The sequence below is a fragment of the Astyanax mexicanus genome, chromosome 3 (assembly GCF_023375975.1).
Source record: "Astyanax mexicanus isolate ESR-SI-001 chromosome 3, AstMex3_surface, whole genome shotgun sequence".
NCBI classification, from domain to species: Eukaryota; Metazoa; Chordata; class Actinopteri; order Characiformes; family Acestrorhamphidae; genus Astyanax; species Astyanax mexicanus.
In genome coordinates, this window is record NC_064410.1 from 48,952,758 (window position 1) to 48,966,394 (window position 13,637).

General features: G+C 38.1%; 1 protein-coding gene across 2 annotated transcripts in view; it reads left to right on the forward strand.

Moving 5' to 3' along the window:
* Positions 1 to 13,637, forward strand: part of LOC103027766 (cytoplasmic dynein 1 intermediate chain 1) — a 97,864-nt gene that overhangs the window by 16,544 nt on the left and 67,683 nt on the right. The gene's annotated exons all lie outside the window — the stretch shown is intronic.

Genomic DNA, 13,637 nt, shown 5'->3' on the forward strand with positions numbered 1-13,637 from the left:
ATCGTTTGTATAAAGATTTCACGATAAATCATCTCGTCCCAGACCTCGAGACGAAAAGCGTTTTTCCGAGAGAAGCGCTTTTGATTTTCCTGGCTGTCAGGTGGGCTGTCATTTCAGCTGTCGGGTTTCATTGAGCAGCTCGAACCTGGTCAGATTAAGATTCATTTGACCAGCAGTGGCCTCCATTTCCTGAGAGGAAAGCCAGGGGAATGCCTCTTTGAAAAGAGATGCCTGCCCATCAGTGGCTCTGCTTGGAATAGCAAACAGTGAGGGCATTGAGAACGTCATTAAGTGGATGCAGGTTGGGGTAATTCAAGATGGCTTCTATCATCAGGACATCACCTGGAATTGTGTCTGCGTCTCGTGGGGAAAGCCATCGCTTTACGTTCACGTTTTTGTAGAGATCGTCTTGAGTGCGGTGTGTATCAGTCGAGATGGTCTGTACTAAGATTTGATAAGATTTGGTTTTATTTTATTAATGTCTTAAGGAATGTCCTAAGGACTGCTAACTGTAAATAACACATATTGAATTGCCTAGACCAGGGGTGTCCAAACTACGGCCCGCGGGCCATTTGCGGCCCGTTTCCTTTTTTGGAGCGGCCCGCGAGGTATTTTAGGAATAGAATGAAAGTTGGCCCGCTGTTAGGTAGGTTTTTATAATGTGAGATTCAAAGTTTGAACGCTAGGTGTCAGAAACGGGCCAAAGAGTCTACAAGCGGAGAGGGTGCGCATTTCTAGCGCAGAAAAACGGGGCAAAAGAGTCTAAAAGTTGCCGTAATTGAGGAGTTTAATATTAAGAGACATCATGAAATTAAACATCAATTTGAAAAATCTTAGTTTACACAATACTGTCAAAGATAAAGGTAGTTAGTCAAGTAAAATGGCGTGTAAATGAAATAATCAGGAAAAAAAGTATTATTTAAAGTGGTATATTTCATTATTTGTTTTATTACAGAGTCTGTGGCCCGTGACTAAAAATATATTTCTCCTTCTGGCCCCCAACAAAAAAAGTTTGGACACCCCTGGCCTAGACAATCCCTTTAAAAATGTATACCCATGGAACATAGAATTTGTATTTAACAAAATGTTAGGCTGAGGCTGAGAGGCCAATTGGTGAAACAGTATAAAACTATAAATGTACTGAAATCCTTGGACATGTAAGACTAAGTAAGAAAAAGGTGATATGTTGTTGCTATATATTGCAGGATTATTTGTCACGGGGTTGTGGGTTCGATACCTGGATAATTGTTGGCAGAGTCATGGATACTATACTCACAGGGTTTTGGTCCAATACACAGGCTATTGCTCACAAGATTGTGGATTGTGGAGGGTTGTGAGTATAAAACACAGGTTATTGCTCACAGGGTTAATGGTTCCATACCTTGGCTATGGCTTAAAAGGTTGTGAGTTTGAAACCTGGGTTATTAATGACAGGTTTATGGGTTCAATACTTGATTTTTTCCCCCATATTTGTGTTTTTTTTACCTGGGCACAGGGTACAGATCACAAGTTACTTGGGTTTTGCTCCAAGGGATGCTGGTTCCAAATCTTCAGGTTTCAAGGATCATGGTTTTCCCTTTTTGATTCTCAATTCCGTTTGGTTTCTCTGTCTTTAAGGATATTTTTTGTCATTGTTACTTTTACTCAAGAGGTTTGCACATGGATTTATGTAAAGCTCCTGTCATTAACATTACTGTACAATTAATTATGCATTAAATTTAATCTATTAAAGAGAACCACTTATCTTCATAAAGCTTGATTGATTTCTGCCATTTGAATGTACCATGTCAAATCGACTTTAGCTTGTCTAATATAATTTATTATAGTATAATAGAACATATATATATATATATATATATATATATATATATATATATATATATATATATATATATAGGTTGTATTAATGTGTGGGTGGTTTGTGTTGGAAAAGGCTGTGTCGTTGTCTTCTTTATTTTTCACCAGAGTACAGCTAGCGGTTAGTGCTCAGACGACACCAGTTTCCACAAGTCTGCCCTAATGTACCGCGGCAGATGCTTGATTTATGCTTCTGAAGCCAATCATATTTAAAGCATTATATTTCAATTACATTTTCAAATTTATGACCTTGTTAGAGCGAAGCACACATAACGCTCAGCTAATTTGATTGCATCCTCCAGACTCGGGAGCCGGGCCTGGTATAAAACACAGATGGTTTGCCAAAGAAAAAAAGGCCTAAACATCTCCATATGGATGGTACCCCTTAACAAGCATTGGCTGGGTGTTTTGCATAACATTGTCGGTAGACATAATGCAAAGCACAGGTTTGCTCTCTGCTGTTCTTCCTGTGAAGGGCTGATCTGTAAGCAATATCCCTTCAAGTGGGAGTTCCACTAAACGTGTCCTCCTGCAGTTGCAGGGCCGAGACCTTCTCTCGCTCGCCTCGCACTCGTCTCGCCTTTCTCTTCGTCCTGCCCTTTGCGCCAGAATCCCCGCCATCTTCTCATGGCTGCTTGATCCCTGCGTTGGCAACAGCTGCTTGCCATGTGATTGGAGACTTCCTGTCATTATGACTGATGTGTTTTTATTCTTCCCACTTCCTTGAAGCCTGATCAGAATTAAAATTGCTGGCGGAATTTCCTGTCAAGGCGGGCCATTTATTCAGCAAGTGCAACCGCTGACAGGCCTTTGATTGGCCGTTGCCCTTAGCGATGCTCTTGTTCGCTGCAGTTTGTTTGTTTTTTCCTCCTATCTGTTTTGGCCCAGATGCAGGAGCAAAGTATCACAGCTGGCTAGAGTGACACGACTGTCTGACTGTCTGTCTCTCTGTGTGTCTGTCTGTCTGTGTCTATCTGTCTGTCTGAGTAGCCGCCTTATAGACACTTCCAGAAAATAGAAGTAACAGTGGGTGGAGGTGATCTGTTAAAAAGAGAAACAGAAAGATGAAGAATATTGAATGTATCATTTCTCCACCTGCTCCCTTCTTACAGATTGCTTCCCACTCTCACTCTGTTTTCTCAGCCTGTTCTAGAAGTTCCTTCTGCTGATTGGTGAACCTAAATGTCTGTATGTTTTGGCCTCTGATTCCTCCTTCCCTCTCTCTGTCTTTTTCTCATTCATTGCATAAATTCCAGAGAAAACCAGGTGCTAGTGTTCTCTAGGAAACTGGAGGCTCTCACACTCATTAAGTGCAGATATATCTGAAGTGACTCCTGCTAAACAGTGGTCACCCTCTGCAGGCTGTGTGCTTTTATTCACCACGCTCATTTGTACATGTTTGAATGTTTCCCAAGAATAGCGGATGGACATTAGCCAAGTTGCAGGCTGTTGATACTTTGATTTCTGTGTAGTTTTTGGGCGTGAAATCATGATATGCTGAAGTAGTCAAGTTTTTCTTTCTACACTGTAAAACAAGAAGCACAGACCAGCTTAAAAACTCCTATTGTTTAAGTTTTGCCCCTCATTTTGTTTGAAATCACATTTTAAGTTGAGCCATAACTATGTTAGTAAATGAGCTGCATCTGTGACTGTTTAAATCAGGGGTGTCCACACTTTTTTTGTTGGGGGCCAGAAGGAGAAATATATTTGAAGTCACGGGCCACACTCTGTAATAAAACAAATAATGAAATATACCACTTTAAATAATAGAAATGCACACCCTCTCCGCTTTTAGACTCTTTTGCTCTGTTTTTCTGCGCTAGAAATGCGCACCCTCTCCGCTTTTAGACTCTTTGGCCCGTTTTTCTGCGCTAGAAATGCGCACCCTCTACACTTTTTGACTCTTTGGCCCATTTTTCTGCGCTAGAAATGCGCACCCTCTCCACTTTTAGACTCTTTGCCCCGTTTTCTGCGCTAGAAATGCGCACTCTCTCCGCTTTTAGACTCTTTGGCCCGTTCCTGACACCTAGCGTTCAAACTTTGAATCTCACATTATAAAAACCTGCTTAACAGCGGGCCAACTTTAATTCTATTTCTAAAATACCTCGCGGGACGCTCCAAAAAAGGAAACGGGCCGCAAATGGCCCACGGGCCGTTTTGGACACACCTGGTTTAAATATTTTGTAAGATGTTTAGTTTGTGTCTTCCCTTATCAGTTTATTTACTGATTATTTAAATCTGCTTGTAAGAACTTCCCCTGTAATATGATGTCCCCAAACTGGGAGGCTTTGGACTATAGGGTTCTGTGGCCTTGCTGGGTTTTAAACTCACACTCTCCTCACAATTGATGAGCTGGCAGACTGTAGGGCCACTCTAGAGCTGTAAAATTATACCTTATAAAAACAGTAAAAAAATACCTTTCTGTTCTTCCTTGGATATAGAAATCTACTTAGTTTCATAGCTTTATGGTGGTGCAACCGAAACAGCAGATTGTATGTTTGTATCCACAGCCCTCTATAGTCAGGAGTCTGAGAAGAAGAAGAAGGAATAGGACATTCTCCCCCATGTGATAGGTGGAGCCCCCCTGCGAAAAATTAGAATAAACCGTAAACACATTGAAAGGGAAGGAACACAGACTAAACACTGTACCAAATGTTTAATCAGTTGTAGCTACTACTCATTTACTAATGTTTTGGAGGCTGTTGTGCTGACCAACATAAAATGCAGAAATAAAAATGTGAAATAGAAACTTAACAGACTTAAGTTGCACAGTGATCACTTTGCAATTTTTACATCTTCATCTTTTAATTTATTGACTTTTTATTAGTATTTAGTGAATAACTATATAATAATAATAGAAGTTACTGAAAAACATGGCGATATTCATATTACACAGTTTCAAACCATCTCCTTATAGAGCTTTTAAGCAATGCCTATAAAAGTTTATTTTTGGATTAAGGTAACAAGCCCTTAGTAGCTGCATATATGTAGAGTTGTTATTAACACATATTTAGTGTAGTCATGCATATGTAGGACATGTAGTATAGTAGATTTCCAGTAATATGAGTTTACTTGAATTCTACACACTGTACCTTTATTCACTGTCGATTTCTGTCCTTGTTTATCTTTATCAGTCTTTTTTAAGTATATCTGATTATTCCTTAAGGGTCTGCAGGGCTAATGTGGAATCAAAGCTTCACCCCTTGGCCTTCCTTTGCCCTCAGGGTTGCAGAGCCCAGACTGAACAGGTTCAGGGCTGCACTTCCTCACTCTGTCCACTCCACTTTATTTTGTAATAGATATTTGTAGTTTGAAGAAAGAGAGCATGACACAGCTGATTGTTGGACATTAGTGCACAGCTTTAACTGTACACAGCCTGTATGTCTTATCGGCAGACTGCAGACTGACCTGTGGTCATGACCGATGAGTGATCCCTTCTTTGCACAGTGTTCAGCTGCAGGGATCCAACAAGAGCAGGTTTTATGGGCTCTCAGGACTGTTTAGTTAACCCTTGTTAAACTCCTGGCCTCCAAGCTCAATTCATGTGGAAGTTCTGGGTCAGTGGGAAATCTATGGAGTGTGCTGTTTTTACCAATAATAGATTCTTGGGCTGACAGTGTTTAGTTGTGAAGGTCCAACTTTTATGTGGTTCAATAATAACATAACATTTATTTTTTGTCTGTAGCATAGTTGTTTAAATTGCATACACACTTTGTAACAATATATTTTTTAAGATTTATTCTGAATGAACACCTTATTACAATATAGAGAAATCTTCACTTTCAATTTTATAGTATTTTGTACATTTTATACAGTTTTCTTTAGTGTGAGGGGCGGATTTTTGCCATGTCTGCAGTGCAGTGCCTGGTTAAGTTGAATAATTAATTTACAGTAAAAAGGTAAATAACACAAATGCAATAAAAAAGTTCCAAGATGTCGACATATTAATTATTTATTTATCTAAGTAAAAGTAACAGTGGACCTCACTGACATCACAAGCTTTACTAATCTATATGTTTTATAGCCAAGCAACTGAAGACACATGTTCAGCAATAATAATATTCACTTAATATTTTTCTACATTTTTGTCTCCATAAATAGCTGAGATAAAGCTTAGAGGAATAATTAGTAATAAACGCAAGCAAGTGTGAAAAATGGCTTAGGAGTCAAATTTTTTGGATATTGTATTGAATATTGTGCCCCATTCACTCCTCTCCAGACACAACGCTCACTCAGGTTGCCATATGGACACACAATAGCAAGTGACGATGAGTCTAATATGCTAATATGCCTGTCTCGATTATGCTAGTGGTGGTGGTAAATTACCCAGCTTAGCAACCTTACTGAAGCTCAGTGATTACCTGTTCAGCAGAAAAATAACCAGCTTGCCTGTTTCCATGGCTGCAGCGCACTGTTTGTGTGTTTTTGCAATCCCTGGCAACCTAAGTGTGGAAATGGGACTGGGGGAACGGCAGTGGGTAGGTTTAGATGCTACATCCCACACAGATTTCTGTGACATACTGCACAGTTAAAAAACTGGCTGAAACAATGTTGTCAAAAGCTGCCAGTTCTTAAACTCAGCATGTTTCTTTAATATCTGATGATATATCCTAATCATGTTATGAGTTACTATAATCCTTAATGGTCCTTTAAGCTGTCCAAAATATGTATCTTTGTTATAATTTTTTCGTGCAGCTCACTGTGACAAGGTTGACACATTCGTGATAGGAAATAAAAAGTGAAAATAGAAATAGAAAGTGATTATGCCGGAACAATATGATGCTTGTGCAGTAAAAAGTTTTATAATTATGATAAATAGTCGAAAAGAAGTAATGTCTTGAAAGGTATGAGACGCCAAAAAGCACAGTATTCAGGAAATGACCCATGCAATATCAAGGAGGTCTTTAAGTTAATTTGGTGTTTAAAAGCTAATGCACTGCAGTGCACTGAAGGCAGTTAAAACCAGGCCGCTGCTGTTTAACAAGCGTGGAGGTGACTACAGTGCGTATAGTATGACCAGTGGCTGTGAGTCAGTGGTCTCAGGGTTATGACCCATCTGAACTTTTGACTCCCTGAGAAAACTAGTCCTCTTAAGTGACGGGCTTTGTCTTACATCACTCTTAGTGTGTGTGACTCTGTTTAGGAGATTTAATGCAATGATCTTTTCATTTCCGCCGTATCTTTGCAGTAATGAATATGAGTAGTGTGAGTTGTGTCTCGGTTCCTGTGCGATGGTTGCGCTCAGAGATCACTTTCTCCTTAGTGTGCATTGTCCACACTCAATCAGATTAGCTACCAGCACTGGCCGCCATAAACATGGCTCCAGTGCTTACTGGGCAATATAATTAATATGAAAGGATGGGCTTGTAGTTTTTGAGGACTGCTGGGATTGGGTGATACTGGAGATACATCACTAAACCAGTGAACAGAGCATCAGAAGGCCCTGTCAGGGTCAGCTTCCCAGATGTCCACATATTTGTGAAAATAGCAAAGCTAAATTGGGCTGGGTTAGGATGATACATTTAGTATTGGATGTTTTATTAAATTATAGATTGGAGGGAGTACATTAGTTTTTGACGCGTATGCTCTTCACATTGTGGAAAATGATGATCCTTTAATTCTACTGGCAGAGAATATTCATTCCATTCACAGGCAAAATTCACTGCAAAATAACAGAATAAACCTGCTAAATAGAAAGATCAAAAGATAGATTTGTCTTTTAATCCTGTAACAGATTCAGCTTTCTGCTCATAGACTGTATGCATATGAAATGGATGATCAACCTGTGGGGTCATATTTAGATATATTACTGCTTATGACAAGTAAGCAGTTAGACTGTTGTGCCACTTATGAGCTGTGAAGTTACACTACTTTAAAAAACACAATTCTGAGTAAATGTACCTTTTTTCTCTCAGGTCGTGCAACAGTCTAATTCAAGTGACAGGAGGTCATAGTTTCATATTTTGTCAACACTATAGCCCAACACAGAAATCTTAGAATATGAATGTTATTAGAGAGTCTCAAGCAAGAAGGAAAGATAGTTACAATCTTACAAATTTAAAAAAAAACACAGTATTTCAGAAATATCTTGTTAAAAAAAATGTTAGTTAGAATAACTTCAGTTCAGTCAACTCAATTACCTGTAATCAGTTAAATCATTGTTTTACATTTTTACACTGATCATAAATTATTTAGTTTCCAGAATGGCTCTTATTTTAAATGTAATGTATTGGAAAAAAACATTTAATTAAAAACTTATGCATACTTTTCTTCACATCTATTTTCTTAATTTGCCAAAATATTGCAGAAATGACCATTAAGCAATTCTAAGAACACTGTAAACTGTGTTTCAGTAAAAGTTACAAACTGAACTTCAAATAGAACATAAAACACTAGCAGTCTGGTAACCAACTAGCTTAAGTGAACCTCTTTTCACCAGCGTTTAGATTTTAGAGGGGCTGAAGACAGTGTGTGGCCATATCCAGTGGAGTTGTGGGTAGAGCAGAACGCTGACATGGCCTCTCCCTCTGATTTCCATCAGGAGATAACTATCAGTTACAGCTGTAAACTAAAAAAAAACATAAAACAAAAAACAGCATGAAGAACTGTTTCAGCTGAGGGTCCTGTGTACCCAGACGGGTCGGGCCTCAGTAAAGCTGGAACTGTGTCAGAAGAAAGCGGCCCGCTGGCCTGGTCCAGGACGCAGAAATCGGTCCTGCTCAGCCGAGCTTTGCGAACCCCTTAATGGGCCGCAGTGAAAACATGGCTGAGGAGCTGCCGGTCCTGCTGGAGGGGGATGCTGAGGGGCCGACGTGATACCGTAGCAGTAATTGCTGTTAGTGAACCGCAAATGGCTCTCAGTCATACAGTTTTGCACTTAGACTGGAATCCGCCACAAATAAGGTTAGGGGTTCACGTGGTCAAGGAAGCCATTTCTTTCTTTGTTTCTTTCTGTGTGTGTGTGTGTGTGTGTGTGGCTTCTCTCTGGCATATTTCTGCATCATTAGCTGCAAGGTCTCCACTGAGAGTGTGTGGTGATTCACTGAGAATTTTTTTTTTACGATTATTCAGATTGAAACTTGTGGTGGACCTTAATGTTTTTATAATTACCAGAAAGCAGTGTTGTAACTAACTGCTAATCTGTAAGGCATTATTGGAAATTGACTGAGAGCACTTCACGGATCATAGCAAAGTACTTAAGAAACAAAAGTGTAAACTATGAAAAGGCAACTCCCAACACATTGATTCAATTAATTAATTCAGTTCACGGTTTATATTTAACCACAAAGTGTGTAGAGTGTTTAGTTGTAATGTACAGCGACAGAAACAGTTTATTACAGAATAATTACTTCTTTTATTCAAATATATATATTTTTCAAATATTTCTTACCTTAACTGATTTTTTTTGAGTTTATCTGTAACAGATATTCTTACTTAAATGCAATACACACTGCAAAAAATACAAAATGCATGACATTCTTTACAACATTTTATAAAACTTTACAAATCTTAAGTTGCGTCAATTTAATTTAAACACTTTATCTTTTAATTCTGATTTTCAATCAGGACAATATTTTTGCTATCATTTAATGAATAATTAGACATGTAAACCATGATGCAGTTATTTATGTAGGCCTATAATAGAAATCCAGTATTCCAGGCACCTGAGAGTATTATTTATCTGGTCAATAAGCATTTATTTACTGATAAAAACAGTAATATACATACAAAACTGTTTATACTCAATTTATTAAAATGGGGGGTTTAATTGATCTGTTTCTAAACCTTTGGACAGATGTTTAATGTTTTAAAATGTTTAAGATAATAAGTGTTCTTAAAAGCTAGAAACACAGTTAGCCTATAATTTTTTTAAGGCTTTTATATAGTAGTCTGTATTTTTAAACACATGTTTAACTGTACGTTTTATTATTTATTATATTTATTTATTATATTATTGATTCATTTTTGCCATTTTATATATTTTAATAGTTGTATTATTACCATAAAAAGTTATTATATAATATATATCTAAATTATCGTTAGTTTATTACTAAATTATTACCATAGCTTTATCTTTTTAGCACACATTATTTAAATGAAATATTATGATAGGTTGCTTGTTATGAGTATTTTCACCCATACACTACATCTCTACAAAATTCCTTAAAAGTGGTTTCTTTTTCTTTTTGATCAACCTATGAATAAAAATATAATACTAGAAACAATAAAAAAACTCATACTACATGCTTGACAGTTAAACGCTTGCTGGGGGAACTTTGGCCAATATCTCATTGGCTGGGGTTGCATAACGGGCCTCCCTTCTATGTGACTGACAGGTATCTGTGGGCATTAGGCTTGAAGGACAAGGCCATCATATTATATACCCTCATAAATATTGCCTGGATCTCTGGTAGGCAGCTGGAGAAGCAGCAGTGTGCCGGCTCTGGCTCCGGCTCTGGATCTGGGACTGCAGCTGAGCTGTACTCTTGGGTCACATATGGAAGCGTTTGGTTCTGCAGTGTTGTTTCAGCTCTCTCATGCGAAAGAAAAGCCATGGGTGTCAGCGTTCACAAAGCTAAAGGTTAGCGCCCAAATTCCCCCGCTCACGTTCGCACCGCAGAGCCTGATCCTGTCCCCTGTCTGAGGGTGGAGGAAGAGTTCCTCTGGATTTATATAGTGTTACGTTCATTCTCTTTGATCCGCGATGTCGGAATTAATTGGTCGCATCAGAGCCTTCCTATATACCCTGTGGACTCTTTACTGTAAAGTGTTGAGTGTGAATTTCACTGCTTCATCCTGCTCTAGTTTTAGTTTTTATGCTGAAAGAGGCCCAGGCCCCAAATGGTTCACATCCAAGCAGGATGCCAGTCTAACCGAAAAGAGAGAGGGAAAAAAATCTGATATCAGACGAAATTATGTGTTTCGCAGTAGGTGGAGCACGCCAAGTGGGACCCAGATGATTGCAATTTTCCCTCTCATACCATCCACATAATAAGATACATGGAACTGTTCTCTGGCGAAAAAGTTGCCGCTGTCCGTGGAGCCACTGTAATAACATTTGCCATCTGATGTGTGCTGGAAATCGAATGGAATACATTTTCATTCCTGTGCGTAGTTGCTCTTTTTACGTGTGATGTGTGTCAACTTTCTGATGCTCCAGTGTTCCCATGTTCCTCCAGACCCCTTTCTTGGTTTGACGCCGAGTTGAGGCCGAGAGCAGGCTTGGGTGGTCTGAGCTTTCGGCCCCTAATGACTACTGCTCTCCCTTTTCTCTCCTTTAGCCTCGACCCCATACGCCTGCAAACTATAGAGCTATGGAAGAGACCTCCATTCAGCTAGATCTGAGAAACGAAGACAATATATTCCCAGCAGTGTTCGAGTTTCAGATTCCTCTGTAATTCCGAAATATCGTGCTTATGTCCTTGGACACGAGGAAAATTGCAAAATTGCACTGGATACTGTAACACAGAAACAGAGAGATTGTTTTGACCCTACCACCAATAACACATGTTGCTAGCTGAATGGATTACACACACATATACATGTCTCCACATTTACTGTTGCCATACAGTACCACATATGACCATCAGGGTGCACTCTTGGCACATGGCAGATGCTACATTCAGCCCAAGTCCTCAGGCTGAAGCTGAGAGACATGCTGTGAGTGATCTGTATTTAAGAAATGTTTTTTTGTTATAGTTTATTCATACATACATAAAAAATATATAAACTTATTTTGCCAACTGGTTTAAGCTGTACTGTGTCAACTTCAATCAGTTCTACAGTGTTTGATTCCACCTAGAACCATTGTGTAGGCCTGATCTTATATTCTTTAGCCTTAATATTAAAACCTCCACCAGATAAACTTTTCTTGCACTGTAAATAGTGTATAGAAATATAGAGATATCACCCCTTCACACATTCATCATACATTTACTAAAAACCACTTAAACACCCCTCCCCGAAAAGCTCAGGACAGTGTCCTTTCCTATGAGGCATGCAGGCATGGTGAAAAGTGCGTTTAGCTCATTGCTCTGCTTCAGGGGCTCATTTTGACAGGCTAGTGTTTGGAAAGTTTGAAGTCATGAGGTTTAATCATGCTCTGCGGCCGGCCTGTGCATGGCGTGGCATGATGGCTCTCTTAAAGATGTGGTTCTGGGAGCAGGCCAGCATCACTGGCACCACGGTTGTGGGCCACAGACCCGTTGCATAATGTAGGTTCATTACCAGCTCAGAGCTTTGGTTAAGTTAAAGGAGAAGGTTGTGCAAGAGAAGAAACTCTTTGTAGAGCTAATTGTTTTAATCTGAGTTTGGGTCAGTATTTGGGCCAATGACATATCAGGATTGTCAACAGGCCAGTTTTTTAAATCGGAAAGAGAAAAGTATTTTTTACAAGTGTGTGAACATGGAATATGGTGGACTGGATAGTAATGTGGTGTACACATACATACTAATGAATATTTTAATTTAAGTGATCAACCATACAAAATGGCATTAATTCATTAATTAATTCATTAAGTTAGGTTCTCAGTAGTGTAATGTGTTAATAAACAATGTGTAAATATTTTATAATATTTATATAGTATATAATATTTAATAGTATATAATTTTTAAATATATATGTATATATATATATATATATATATATGTGTATGTATATATATATATATATATATATATATATATATATATATAGTACCCCTATATATATGTGTATTGTTTAATCCTTAGGTTTTGGTATCTGAAGCGTAATTACACTAAGAAGTCATATGCATGAAATTATAATACATATTAGATGTAAAAAAAAACTATTATTAAAACTAAATAAGCCAAAAATATGTTTTTGATCACTCCACCAGTAAATAAGCAGAGCAATGTCTGAAAATGTAAAATACTGAAAAATACTGTTAGTCTGAGTAGATTAGTGTTTTCTTCAGGACAACAGTGCAGTTCATTGTAGCACTAAAGGTCCAGTTTGCAGTGCTGTTACATGCCTTAAAAACACACGTCACTGTATTGTGTTTACCATCGTAATACATGAGAGGAATGAGCTGAATATGTAACATTTTACTCATGCTGTAAGCAAAAACAGCTCTATATAGGACTAAAAATGTATTCTTATAATGATTTATAATAATAGTGGAATCTTTTTCAGTGTTATTTTAAAAAGAGTTCTTTAAAAAAAATCATTTTAAGAGATTTTCTTTGTATATAAAGAAATTAGAATTATTGGCTGAAAAAGAAACAGAACACAGTTTTTCAGTTTTTATGTCATTAGTTCGTTAGTTTAGATTTTCTTGCTTTTTCAGAAAACGTAATTGTTCAGTATAAATTAAATATATATATATTTTTTCAATTTTTCAGCTAAACACTATAAGTGATTTTTTTTTTTTTTTAATTTTTGGCCAAATAATTTTGGTTGATTAATGTTTGGTGCATCCCTACTTTTAAACAGACAAAGAGCCCTTTAAGCATTCAAATGGCAGATAGATAGACAAACAGACAGACAAACAGATACTTTATTGATCAGGAAGGGAAGACCAAATGTCATAGGACAGGAAATAATATCCTATCTCATGACTTTTGCTAAAGCTAATGAACACTGCACTAATAAACACGGGTTGTGTGTGTGTGGAGGCTCCTGCTCTGAATGTGGATATGATTTCTGCATGAATCCCTTTCTAGTCAGACACTGCATGTGACGATCACCCACTGCACTGTCCACTGTGGGTGGTAATGCCTTTCTGACGTATTCCTGGTACACTAACACTGTGGCTTGA